Raw genomic sequence first — 13,993 nt, forward strand, 5'->3', positions numbered from 1 at the left:
TGTCCCTGTAGATGTGAAGGTAGAATAGAGTCTGGAGCCAAGTTAGGTGCCTTTTTAATAGGCTCAGAGCGCAAATTGTACGTGAGCTGGGCCCAATAACTTTGTCTTCTCTGATTCAGACCATAGCATCCTTCACCATCACAAAATGGCTAAGGAGCTATAGCCTCTAGAGACTTATTATCACCATTGAGTAGCAGTTAGGATTACTTAATCCTGATTTTCTGGGTTGCCGAGCAAGCCACCAGATTGTGACTTGGAAAAGAGTCTTTTTAATACTGGTGGTAAATAATGCATGGACAATCACCTATTTTCTGTCTGGAGTTGATGAAGTCATCTGATTCTGGCAGTGTAGCTTGCTGCCAAAAACAAAGCACTGTAGCTCAATTTCTTTTTCTTTCTGCTTTGATCTGATGCTTGCTTGCTTGCTTGCTTGCTTGTTTGTTTATTTGTTTACTTGTTTACTTGTTTACTTACTTACTTACTTACTTACTTACTCACTCACTCACTCACTCACTCACTCACTCATTCATTCATTCATTCATTCATTCATTCATTCATTCATTTATGGAGCTCTGCTTGCCATTCCCACTATGGCATTGGTGAAACCAAAAGTGTTTTTTTCAAGAGGCAACTGGGCTTCCTTGTTTTTTCTTTGAAGACGTTTTGCTTCTCATCCAAGAAGTTTCTTCCTAGCTCTGATTGGATGTTGGGGGAATGGAAGGATTGATACTCCTTGCAGACAGCTGGTCACTTGCATCCTTTTATCGAGTCATTAAGGTCATCTGGAGGTTTATCTGTGTCCTCAGAGTCATCTGAGTAAAGCAAATGTGTGTGGAGCCTACTTGGAACTGTCGAAAGGAATGTGTTGTAAATTGGAGATTGATGATGTTGTAGAGAGAAGCAACCTGGAATTAAGGAGAAACTTCCTAACAGTAAGGACAATTAAACAGTGGAACAGAAGTTGCCTTCAGAAATCTTGGGTGTTCCATCACTAGAGGTTTTTAAGAAGAAACTAGACAGTCACTTATCTGAAATGGTATAGGTACTCCTGCTTGAGCAGGAGGTTGGACTAGAAGACCTCCAAGGTCACTTCCAGCTCTGTTCTATTCTAAATTCTAAACCCAAGTCTTCCTGGAAAAATCAGTTGAGGAATAATGAGTGGTCTTCTTTGCGATGATTTTCCTCTTCAACTTTGCTCATGAGAGTCCTAGAAATGTGCCTTAATGGTCATGAATACAAGGACTTTTCTGTGCATATAGTTCTGGAGAAATTAAGGGTAATGGCCAAAGCATATCTGAAAAAACAATTGCTATCAACCTGCCTTCTATTGAGGACCTGTAAACAGCATGAGTCAAAAAGAGGGTTGTGAAAATATCTACAGACCCCTCACATCCTGGACATAAATTGTTTCAACTTCTACCCTCAAAACAATATTATAGAGCATTGCACACTGTTTTTTTCCCCAATGCCATCACTTCAATCACACTTGGCTAATAAAGAATTCTATTCTATTCTATTCTATTCTATTCTATTCTATTCTATTCTATTCTATTCTATTCTATTCTATTCTATTCTATTCTATTCTATTCTATTCTATTCTTTTCATTGGAAGGAAGTCCAAGGAAAAATAGAAGGTAGTCTTTAATGGTCTCTTGAGAGTTTGGTAGGTGGACTTGGAGCAAACCAGAGTTGCTTTGCATATACTCCCTCAGTAAAGGAATGTATATATATTAATTTCCTCTGAATGATAGAGAAATGATGGCTTCCTTTGTACAGCTATTTTTTTATGAAAAAGATGGTGATTGATCGGTTACATTCCAGAGGGCTAAAAGACAAACTGCTGGTAATTCAGTTCTGAATACCTTTATTTTGTTTTTAGGAACAGCTTGAAATTTCATTGGCAGCATCCTCTTCCTTTTTATTTGCTTTCCTCTTCGAGTTTCCTAGAACTCTGAAGTTGTGGCAAATTGCTTTTCATACCCCATTTTTAGACCTGCCGTATAGATGAGACCTTAGCGATCAGAGCTGTGCAAAACTTTCATTGGAAGATGTAGGAGAGAGAAGTTCATCCAATCGCTTTGTCAGCTTTATTCATACATCTACGAGTCTCCAAATTTATTTATTTATTTTATTTATTTATTTTGTCAAGTGATTATAAGATAACAGGTATAAGTATAAACATAGTTATGAATGCATGAAATGGATACACATAAGAAAAATAAAAGGAAACAATAGGACAGGGACGGTAGACACGTCGGTGCACTCATGCATGTCCCCTACAGACCTCTTAGGAAAGGGGTGAGGTCAATAGTAGACAGCCTAAAATTAAAGTTTTTGAGTTTGTATCTATTGTGTGCTCTTGTATTGTTATGGTTGAAGCTGAAGTATTCATTGACAGGTAGGACATTGCAATGTATGATTTTATATACTATACTTAGATCGGACCGAAGGCTGTGTAGTTCTAGGTTTTCTAGGTCTAGAATTTCAAGTCTGGTGGCATAAGGTATTCTGCAATGAGTAGAGGAGTGGAGAACTCTTCTTGTGAAATATTTCTGGACTTTCTCAACTGTATTAATGCGGGTTCCAGACTGATGAGCTGTATTCAAGTATTGGTCTAGCAAATGTCTTGTATGCTCTAGTTAGTAGTGTGATATTACCAGAGAAAGACAAATTTGGTGTATTTGCTGACCCTATGGACTTTTGTGCATATCCATGTATGCTTTTCATCAGATTGGTTCGACAGCTGAAATCAAATCAAGTTCACTTGTCGACTCAATATTTTGAAACGACTTGGCTCAGAACTGAATTGACAGTTTCAGAGCAAACTACCCTTCTTTTTGAGCATCGCTTTGGCCACTTCACAGTTTACTGCTTCCTGATTTTCTATTTCATTTCTGGTGCCTCTTCATTCACGGCCACCATATTTTAGCCGCTGTGTATCATTTTAGCTAAAGAAACTCATCTAAACTTATAAATTTAGCAAGTGAACCAATGCTGACTGTGGGGATCAGCATAAAGGGAAGAAGGTTGAACATGCTTTTCTGTCATTGGTCACTTACCCACAAAGAAACTCACTCCCCTTTAAAAGGCCCAACTGATTGGTTCAACAAGCTTCAAGTCACGCTGATATGTTTCTTAAATGATATACTGATATTTCTAGTCTTGAATAATCAACCAGTGTAGTATTCCAATAAGTTTGCCAATTAATTCTCTATCACAAATTGATGTATCCTTCAGAAATCATGTCATCTGATGTTTCATTTTGTGTGTAATTTTGTCTTGATGTGTCATTGTAAAACCTTTTAAAGTAACCAAAAATCTACAGAATAATTTCCCACCCACTACCTCTTTTTAAAATACTTTATTTTTAGGATCCAGTATAAAAGTGGCTTTGGGGTGGGGTTGGGGCAACGGATTGGAGCTGAGCATTTACTGGACAGATGCCCTTCCTGCCACCTACAGGGAGTTCACAGCAGACATGTTCTCCTTGCACCCTGGGAGAGAGAGACATCTGTCACTGCCTAGGATTGCACTCTCAACCTTCCAAGTGGGAGGCAAGAGTTTTTACCTCTAAGTGCTCCTCTTTTAAAATATTCTATTAATAGCAATATCACTTAGACTTAGACTTATATACTGCATAACTGTGCTTTTACAGCTCTCTCTAAGTGGTTTACAGAACCAGCAAATTGCCCCCAACAATTTAGGTTCTCATTTTACCCACCTTGGAAGGATGGAAGGCTGAGTCAACCTTCAGCTGGTGGGACTTGAACTGCTGAACTGCTGGCAATCAGCAGTCAGCAGAATTAGCCTGTAGTACTGCAGTCTAACCACTGCACCACCACGCCTCTTATTTGTTTTAATTGTTATTAAATCAGCAGAGGTAGAGTTATTAACAGCAATAAATACAGACAGGTTGTTTTTTTTAACCTCACAATAATAAGTGAAAGAAAGCTAAACCAAAAATTACATGCATGTATTTTACTGTATGTGTGTACCTTCTTAAGGAGAAACCCACCTCTTTGAACGATGCCCGTTCAATGCATCTTCATCACCAAGTCTACCAACCACCCCCTCAGTTGTCAGTAGAAACATAACAGACAATTCTCCCCTTCTGAAAAGGACATAGTTTGCTTTCTGTGAAATCCCTGCCCTTCTCAATGGTAGGAGCAGAAGAAGTGAAAACATGCATTCCTAAGTAGGCCTGGGAACTCCTGGCATCTGCTAACTAAAAAAAAAAACAAGTTGGGGAGAGCCCCCTCATCCTTGAACAAACCTTAAATTATGTAGCTGCTCATTGCCAGAATTAGCAGTCCCATGCTGCCCTTTTGAGGGAGAGGCGCCGTGGATGGACAGAACAATCCCTGAATTATGGTACAAATGAGACAGACCTCCAAATGCATCACATGCATAGAGAAGTAGATAACAAAGGACAGCTTAAGTTCTTGGCATTTTAAAGGAGGTGATCAAGAGCTCCTTTGAATTCTCTTCTTCACTTCATCTCCATTTTTTTTCTTTTTTCTTTTTGTGGTGCCAAACTGACAAAGCATCCCATTCATGGGTCAGCAATCTCCTTTATAGATGCAGCGGTGCTAATAGCAAGCTGACTCTGCAGATGCTACCGTTTCAAAACACAAATGGAATGAACTGCCTGGCCTCTTCGTCTTTAGGAAAATCATGACGCGATGCCTTCTTTGGGCTAATGGAATAACACGGCTTTACTGACGGGAGAATAGGCTGATACGATCTCCAGGGATTGGATCATTTATTCAGCTTCAGCTTCTTAGGTCAGATGGGTAAATGGATTTAAATCAATCTTTCATTTGTAATTATCGCTGCAATCTGTAATTAGCTATGGCTATTATTTTCTATAAAGTCCTTTGCTGGTTATTTGTGTCAACATGAAAAGAGATTCTTAAATAAGGAAACTGATGATAGAAGAGTACTCCATTAATTCTTTCCAGACTTGCAAAGTATAAGGAAAATTTAACTGTTACTGGCTAGATGGCTTAAAGAGCTTAATCCAACAAGCAGTGTTACCTGCATATCAATTTAGTCTGTGTCTTCATTTTGTATGACAAATAGAAGACTTTCTTCTGCAAATTAGGGTAAATGCCAATGCCTACTTCATTTCCTTAGCCATCCTTCTTTAGGGTAAAACTACAGTTTGCATCTCAGTTGCAATGAAACTTTCTTTTTTCTTCTTTAGCATCTTACCTAAAAAGATAATACAATCCTTGGTTGTATTAACAGAGGCATAGACTCAAAATCATGTGAAGTATTAGTACACCACATTACAAAAAAAAAGTTGAGATTTTATAAAAAGTGCAAAGAAGAGCAACTAAGATGAGTAAAAGCCTGGAGACTAAAACATATAGCACTAGCACTTCGACATATACCACTTCACAGTGCTTTTACACCCCTCTCTTAGCAGTTTACAGAGTCAGCATATTGCCCCCAACAATCTGAGTCATTATTTTACCCACCTTGGAAGGATGGAAGGCTGAGTTCAACTTTGAGCCTGGTGAAATTCGAAGGGCCAAAAATGCAGTCAGCCAGCAGTCAGCAGAGGTAGCCTGCAGTACTGCATTCTAACCACTGTGACACTATGGCTCCTATGAAGAACAGCTGCAAGATTTGGGTTTGAGTAGTCTATAGAAAAAGAAGGACTGGTCACCACCAGGAGGACATGATAGCAATATTCCAGTATTTGAGTGGTTGCCACAAAGAGGAGAGGGTCAACTTATTTTTCAAAAGCACCAGAATGCAAGACAAGAAACAATGGATGGAAACTAATCAACCTGGAATTAAGGAGAAACTTCCTAACAGTGAGGACAATTAATCAATGGAACAACTTGCCTCCAGAAGTTGTAAATGCTCCAACACTGCAAGTTTTTAAGAGATGGGATAACCACTTGTCTGAAATGGTATAGGGTCTCCTGCTTGAGCAGAGAGTTTGACTAGAAGACCTCCAAAATCCCTTCAAGTTTTATTCTGATTGATTGATGTAATAAACAGGGGAAGCCTACGACACTGAAGCAAGTGTTTGTTATTGTTTATTGATATTATTAGTGGGTAATATGCCCAATAAGATCCACAGAGACTGCCTGGACAAGTCCCTATAGTTTTATTGGAAACATTTTGTAGAAGTGTCTAAGGAGATTCTCAGTCATCCAGATCATGATTGTTTCAAATGTGCTTTTTCAAGAGGCAACTGGACTGTTTTTCCTTGAAGAACGTTTCGCTTCTCATCCAAGAAGCTTTTTCAGTTCCTACTGAATGGTGGCAAATGGAAGGATTTATATTATACTGCTGAAAGAGAGTGGTTTTTAGAAGTGGTTTACCAATGCCTCCTTCCTAGGGCTAAGAGAGAATTATTGGCCCAAGTTCACCCAGCTGCGACATGCCCAAGGTAAGACTAGAACTCATGGTTCCTAATGTGGTGCCTTCACAGCCAAACTCTTTACTTGTGAGGTTACTGCAGCATTAATTGTACACTCCACTCAAAAACAAAACAAAAAGGCATATTTCCCTACCAGCAAAAAAAAAAAAAAAAAAAAAAGACAACTATCTCCTCTGAATTGATTCAGAGAGTCGCCATGCTGCCTTAGTGAAATTCTTACCACTTTTTATATCAAGAAGAGCCATGTGCTGAACAGCTTGGCATTGTGTGAATTTCAATGTATCTGCCCCAGAAAGCCATCCAAGATAAAATTTGCATTTTTGTATCCAGGCACAGAAGACAAAAATGAAGAACAAACCGAGGGATGTTCAGACAACATTTTTCAAAGATTTCAGCAACCACTGTGACTTTGAGTAGCCATAGCCATTCTTGAATTCTGGGTAAATACTCTATTTTATCTTTGTGCTTTTGAATAGATGAAGCTATTGTATTTCCTGATGCCCAAACAGAACTGCATGAATCTTTTTCTTGTTAGAACAAAATGTCCTCCTTCTACTGTGACTTTTGTCAGGATAAGCAGGTGGCAGGTAAATACGAATTGTATACCTAGGAAGGGTTTTGTAAATGCTGGCTTGAAGCCCAAAGCTTGACCAAAAACACCATCCTGAGTGTATGATTATTGTTTTCCTTTGAAAGATCAAATGTGTTCGACAGCATTCCCCAAAGCTTTGCATGTAGAGTAAGTGTATAGATAAATATAGTAATAGATGTAATAACAATGTTTTTATTTTTATTATTATAGCCAAAGGTCTGAAATGTAGAAACACAACAAAAAACTTCAAACTGCAACAAGGATATACACAATTATATAACAATATCCAGATGTTTAGAACCGTTAGATGGCTGCAAAACTATTAGAAATAATTAAACAATTAGAACAGTTCATGCATAGACTAAATTATAATTGTTGGCCTCCTTCTTATACTTGGATAACTCATTTTCACTGCTGCTGCAGTTAGCGATAGAGATAGATGCAAAGTATCAACAAAGCCAGCCCCAGAGACAATTTATTACATAAATTGCATTAAAAGATGCCATGAATTGCCATTTTCTAAACACTTCTTTACTTGCACGACCTTTCAGCATACTTAAGTACAGTAACATATTTTTTTTCTGGGAAAATAAGTAAATATAAACCCACAAGTGTTTGGTGATTAGCTTATGGGTCGTGACTTTTTGATACAACCTGTACAAACACCTCCACAGCACCAGAGGGCAGGACAAGTAGTAATGGGTGGAAGATCATTAAGGAGAGATACAATCTAGAAGTAAGGAGAAACTTCTGACAGTGAGATCAATTAATCAATGAAACAACTTGAGTTGTGAGTACTCCATCATTGAAGGTTTCCCCAAACAGACTGACAACCATTTGAGTGGGAAGATATAAGGTATCCTGCCTTGACCAGGGGGTTGGACTAGAATAGGGGTGTCAAAGACGATTTTATTAAGGGCCACATCGTGGTTGTGTTTGACCTTGGGGGAACAGGGTGGGCATGGCCAGCTCGACATCACTCATGTCAGGGGCACCTGTGGTGGCCAAGTGATAAGACAGATGTTCCCTCAGACCCTCCCTCCCTCTCATTATAATCTCCTTCCTTCCTTCCTTCCTTCCTTCCTTCCTTCCTTCCTTCCTTCCTTCCTTCCTTCCTTCCTTCCTTCCTTCCTTCCTTCCTTCCTTCCTTCCTTCCTTTTCTTCTTTTTCCTTCCCTCTTCATTCTCCTTTCTTCTTCCTTCCCCTCTTTCTTTCCTTTTCCTTCATTGCTCTCTTCCCATCTTCCCACCTTTTTCTTTGTCTTTCCTCTTTCCCTTTCTCCTTTCCTGTCCCTTCTTGGGTGCTCAAATGCAAAAGGGGAAACATTTCTCCTTTTGTTTTGTTTTGCTTTCAGTTTTGCTAACCTTCTGCCAGCAAAAAGGGAGCCCGAGGGGCTGCACGTGCTTCCACGAGCTCCATTTTCACCGGCAGAGGCACTTTGGCAGAGGCAACACCTTTGCTGTTTTTAGGGCAGCCCTGTGGGCCAGATCTAAGCACTTTGTGGGCCAGACACCTTGGACTAGAAGATCTCTGAGGTCCCTTCTAACTCTATGATTTTATGTTCTATGTCAAGGGTCTCCAAACTTGGCAAGTTTAAGACTTGTGGACTTTAACTAACATAATTCCTGAGCTAACATGACTGGAAGAGGAATTCTGGGAGTTGAAGTCCATAAGTCTTACAACTGTCAAGTTTGAAGACCCTTGCTCTACGTTCTGTATATAGATACAGATTCATCATTTACTTATATCTTAGGTAGAATTCAATCTGTGTTTTTGGAGAGGAGAAGTTTGATAGTTCAAAAATTATTCACCTGCCTACACAGAGGTGTTTAGAATATTTTCCATATATTAGTGGTGGGATTCAATTTTTTTTACTACTGGTTCTGTCGGCATGGATTGGTGGGCGTGTTGTGGCTTGATGGGCGTAGCTTGATGGGTGTGGCAGGGGAAGGATACTGTAAAATCCCCATTTCCACCCCACTCCAGGGGAAGAATACTCATTCCCTCCCCACCCCACTAACCTGTTTTCCAGCTCCTTTCTCCTGAGCAGGGCAACAAAAGAAGACCCAGTCTATCAGCTGGGACTTGGGAGGCAGAGAATAGATGTGGGCAGGGCCAGTCTTTGGTGGTATTTGCTGGTTCTCCAAACAACTCAAAATTTCCGCTACCGGTTCTCCAGAACTAGTCAGAACCTGCTGAATACCACCTCTGCCGTATATGTGTAATTATGAAACTCTCAGATATGAAACTCTCAGATGAAAAACCAGATTGCTTTGCCTCAGTCATCACTATTCAATACCGTTTAGTTTAGTTTCTGAGTAATTCAGAATAATAACTCTGTTATTTGGGTTCTTTAAAGACCAAAAAAGAGAGACCTACCTCCCTTCTTCTCCGTTTCATTGCTTGTTGCAGAAAACTTCAAGAAAGAACAAAAGAGAGTATCCTAAACACTTATAGAACATTTGATAACAATTGCATTGCTTCCCCCAAGGTTTTGATGCCTTAGAGGCTACCAACCCATAATATTGAATACACTTGTCTCTCAATTTCCTTTGTGTGGCAAAGGATGGATCAAAGTCAAGTCTGTGTGTTATAGATAACTCATTTTTAAATACCAGAGAAGAAAGCCCTCTGATCTGGCCTCAAATTGTCAACTGCAAATTGGGAGTCTTGTTGACATTCCTTCTTGTTTGAGATCAATTCCTCCTCTTTGTCTGATCCTGTGTCTTCAGTTCCAGCACTGCCAGAGAACTCGGTCTTGTTATAGGATTTTAAGAACTCATTGAGTTCCCTTTTGATGTGGTTGAAATGTAGTGTCCATCTTTTTTCATACCCCAGGCAGTTTGATTGAGTCCAAAGGGAAGAAGATAGGAGGAAGGATTCATTTCAGAACAATTTGAGCTTCTTTGCTAAAATGTGTAAAAGTGTTTCATTCAAGGATAGATCTGAGACTTTATTTATTTACAAGGGCATACACTCTACTAATATTGGCATCTGAAACTAATCTCAATGACAGGCAAGCCGGCAGGCAAGCATAGAAAAAAAGAAAATGGGAAGGGAAAGGAAAGGAAAGGAAAGGAAAGGAAAGGAAAGGAAAGGAAAGGAAAGGAAAGGAGGAAGGAAGGCAGGAAGGCAGGAAGGCAGGAAGGAAGGAAAACAGGGGGATAGAGAGAAAAAAATATTGCTATATAAATGTAAATATATAAATATGAACACCTTTTGGAGAAAGAGGGTGGGAAAGAGGAAGGAAGGAAGAAATGGAGTAAGGACGGAAGGAAGGAAGGAAGAAAGGAAGGAGAGAGAAAGAGAGAAAGGATGAAAGGAAGAAAGAAAAAAGAAAAAAGAAAGAAAGAAAGAAAGAAAGAAAGAAAGAAAGAAAGAAAGAAAGGAAGGAAGGAAGGAAGGAAGGAAGGAAGGAAGGAAGGAAGGAAGGAAGGAAGGAAGGAAGGAAGAGAAAAAGAAAGAAAAAGAAAGAAAGAAAGAAGAAAGAAAGAAAGAAAGAAAGAAAGAAGAAAGAAAGAGAAAAGAAAGAGAGGAAGGAAGGAAGGAAGGAAGGAAGGAAGGAAGGAAGGAAGGAAGGAAGGAAGGAAGGAAGAAAGAAAGAAAGAAAGAAAGAAAGAAAGAAAGAAAGAAAGAAAGAAAGAAAGAAAGAAAGACATACTGAACGTGGAATCACATCATAGGACAATGCACAGATGAGTCGTAACTTTGGGAGCAAAGACATAAGTCACAGGTTCCACCTTATGATGCCACAATCCATATACACTTCCTTTTTTGCTTCTTTCCTCCATCCTTTTGCATGGTTGTCTTTACTTCCAGACAATGTTCAAACACCTAATATATTCAAGGAATGCTGCAATGTGCATTGTGCACATTTCTTTAAATCTCTGTAACAACAATTATGTGAGGAAGGCAGGTTAGAAAAAGAGAGCTTGTTCAAAGTCATCAAGATGACATTCTGAAACCACTACATTACTGAGACTGGTTTAATGTCAGAAGTTAATCTGCAGATCCTCATGTTCATCACCATGTTTTCCTTAATGTGAAAATAGAAGAGAAATTAGAACTGGGGTAAAGTACTCGAGGATTTGGGATGAAGTCAAATGAGTTGCAATGATCTCATATATGTCTACTCAGAATCAGCACCACTCTGTTTAGTGAATTTCAATCCATAGGCAACTTTGCATTATCCTGTAATGGAGCCTGCATTTTATGCATCCCTCTGCAAGAGCGAGTGAACCAAGCAGGAGAGGGTTAACACAGAGAACTGAATTATAACACTCCTATGCTTTCCTAGGTCAGGTATGAGCATGCCTATTTGTGTGGGATGCCACCCAGTGTTGTAAACTTTTACTGCACATTTCTTTTAGTCCTCTATTAACACCATTGCTGTGGTGTTTGAAGCTACTCTTGGCAACCAACTTTCTTCTAAGGGCATTACGTTAGAAATGACCATTCTTTCCATCATTATTTCCACATAATTAATAAGCATCAAACAGCAGAAGTAGAAATACGTGGACAGCCTTGATTTTGTAAAATTCTACAGGAACCAATTTTTCGGAGCAACTCGTTTCTTTTTCTTTTTTTTTCTGTTTAGCAATAAACATGTATGTATATTGGGTCTTTATGGGACCTCTTGGTGTTCCTTCTGGGTACAGCAGTGGATCTAAGAAGGCTGACATCTACTGCTTACTTCACCAGTTATGGTGCTTGACCAGGATGGAGATGCAATCCTGAACTCATTCTGAAATAGGAAATTGAAACCCTAGGAATGATTGATTGTCTTTTGGATCTTAATCTTGTTTTTCCTTAACATTTTCCCATGATTAATACTCCCTTTTACAACCCCGTAATCCCTTAATTTGGGGTAGAGCTGGGGCAACTGGATGGAGCTGAGCATTTACTGGCCAGATGCCCTTCCTGATGCCTACACAGAGTTCACAGCAGATTTTTTTTTCCTATGCACCTTAGGAGAGAAACATTTGCCTTTACCAGGGATTGAACGCTCAACCTTCTGAGTGGGAGGTGAGCATCTTCACCACTAGGCCACCAACCCACTCTTTCCCATGATTATTCTATTAAATTTATTGTTAACTGGATAGAAGTTTCTGAAATGATAATATGATATGGATTTTTAAATATGTTTTTAAAAGTAATTAGTGGTTTTTTTAATCTACAAAACTCTGTTTACAGTTATGTGTATGGCTTGGTGCTCTCTGAGCTTATTTGTTTGCTTGAAGATATTTCAGTACCCAACTAGACAAATACACACACACATACACACACACTTCTATTGCAATTATTATGTTTTTGTGAGTTTCCTACCAAAATTGGGGAAACGTGGAAGAGGAAAAAAAAAAAACTAAAATGAAATAAGCACTTTCTGAGTTTAGAAAAAAAAATACTACCATTTTCTAAATCTTTTCCTTTGGGTGAAGTTGAGAAGCCTTATTATTCCTACCTTACAGATGATATCATGGCTAAGGCTGAAAAATAGTGGCTTGCCCGAGGCAACCTAATGAATTCATAAGAGATATAAAACTGGAAGATTTTCAGGTTCTGCCGGTTAGTCAATTTTCTTAGCATTGCCTATAAAGCAATATACAAGATTCTATCTTTTGGGAGGTTGGAGGGTGTGGGATCTGGAGACTTGACCTGGCTTTAAATAATGTACCATGGACCCTGGTTCAAAAATAGCAGAACTAGAGATAAAGAAATGTGGAAAACAAAAGATACATTTAATTTGACTTTGGTTTCAGTTTACATTCAATTGAAAAGGATTCAATGCAGTGGATATGATTATTCCTCCATGGTGTGAATACTTTTCTTTTCATAACTTTAGGATTCAGTAGTAACTTCTGAAAATGGTCTTAGAACAGCCCCCCCACACCGCCCAAAAAAAGCTTTCAAAAGCTGCATGTGAACTGAATGAAAGTCTTTGGCTCCCTCCTTCCCTCCCTCCCTCCCTCCCTCCCTCCCTCCCTCCCTCCCTCCCTCCCTTCCTCCCTTCCTTCCTTCCTTCCTTCCTTCCTTCCTTCCTTCCTTCCTTCCTTCCTTCTCCTTTCCTTTTTTTCTCGAGGCTTTGCTTTCCCTGTTACATATTTCAAGTTCCTTATGTAAGGAAATATTCAACCCTCCTTTCATGCCTACTAAGGATTTTAGGCTACTGTCACTGTTATCTTGTGCTAGGGGGATACCCTATCTGTACTACAAGAATCTGGAAGAATTCTAGTTGGCAACAAGGTTAGAGTTTTTTTCTGTATCTCTCTGCTGATATCTAAGGGGTTTGTCAGCCATTGTAAAATCTTCAATGCATAATGTCCCACACAACTTTCCCCCTCTCTCTCTTCTCTCTCTTCTCTCTCTTCTCTGTCTCTGTCTCTCTTTGTGTGTGTGTGTGTTTCTCTCTCTTTCTGTCTCTCCTGCAAAGTAGATGTCTGATTATGATTACCATGATGTTATTTGCTTAGTTGCTGCCCTTACAAAGCCTATTTCCATCATAATTGATGGTGGGTGGAGAACACAGGTTGGCACCAACTTCTATAAACATCTGAACAGACCTAGACTGAAGCAGAGAGTTACAGGAGGAGAATGGAATCAGGATTCCAGAACACAGGCAGCATCAGTTGGGAAAGAAGGAAGAGACAGGGATGGAAAGAGTAAAAGAAAAGCAGGATGAGACACTGAACAGGAACAGATTGTAGGCAGCAAGGGTTGGTCATTAGAAAAGTAGGATAAAAGAGTTGTTAATATGAGATGCTCCTAAACTTTTCTTTGTTCTTGCTGGTTTGGGAGAGAATGGAAAGATTCCAAGGAGATTCCAGGGCAAATAAATGTATTCAAGTTGTAAGTGGTTGTACTTTAATTGGAAGATAATCCTTCTCATCTCCGCCATATGCAATCATCTCATGGGTTTACCTAAGTGTACTTGGAGCAGGTTACCGTACAAGGTTATCCTCATACATTTGCTCTGGCAACCTATTTCTCAGGAGAGGATGAGA

The 13,993-nt window shown here is 39.3% G+C and overlaps 1 protein-coding gene across 2 annotated transcripts in view; it reads left to right on the plus strand.

The window, feature by feature from the left end:
- Positions 1 to 13,993, plus strand: part of PCDH9 (protocadherin 9) — an 819,791-nt gene that overhangs the window by 782,898 nt on the left and 22,900 nt on the right. The gene's annotated exons all lie outside the window — the stretch shown is intronic.

The sequence above is a fragment of the Notechis scutatus genome, chromosome 5 (assembly GCF_049901735.1).
Source record: "Notechis scutatus isolate UNSWTSFEM ecotype Mainland chromosome 5, rNotScu1.2, whole genome shotgun sequence".
Classification (NCBI taxonomy): Eukaryota; Metazoa; Chordata; class Lepidosauria; order Squamata; family Elapidae; genus Notechis; species Notechis scutatus.